Here is a 338-nt window from a genome sequence, read left to right as displayed (position 1 = left end):
AAATGCACGATTTACAAATTACAACAATTGTCATATCCGCGCCAATCATCTCATGACACTACAAGAGTGACAAGATTCTTCTTCAACAACGCCTTCAGTAAAGGAGCGACGCTCAAACCACTCCGGCACCGTACTCAACCACACAAGATCAGAATCTAGCTTGGTTTTCACCCTGATTAACCAGTCCGAACATATTCGAGCAATGCTCAACACAGTAACAACATAAAAACATCGTCATCTAGAAGTCAAAGAAAGTAATGTCATTCGAGTTGAAATTGTAGAAGCGTGAGTTGTTTGAGTTTGAATAAAATAACAAAAACATGGTGTTCTATTTTCGA

Source organism: Triticum dicoccoides, unplaced genomic scaffold (genome assembly GCF_002162155.2).
Source record: "Triticum dicoccoides isolate Atlit2015 ecotype Zavitan unplaced genomic scaffold, WEW_v2.0 scaffold69252, whole genome shotgun sequence".
Lineage (NCBI taxonomy): Eukaryota > Viridiplantae > Streptophyta > Magnoliopsida > Poales > Poaceae > Triticum > Triticum dicoccoides.
Note: the sequence above shows the minus strand (reverse complement) of the source record.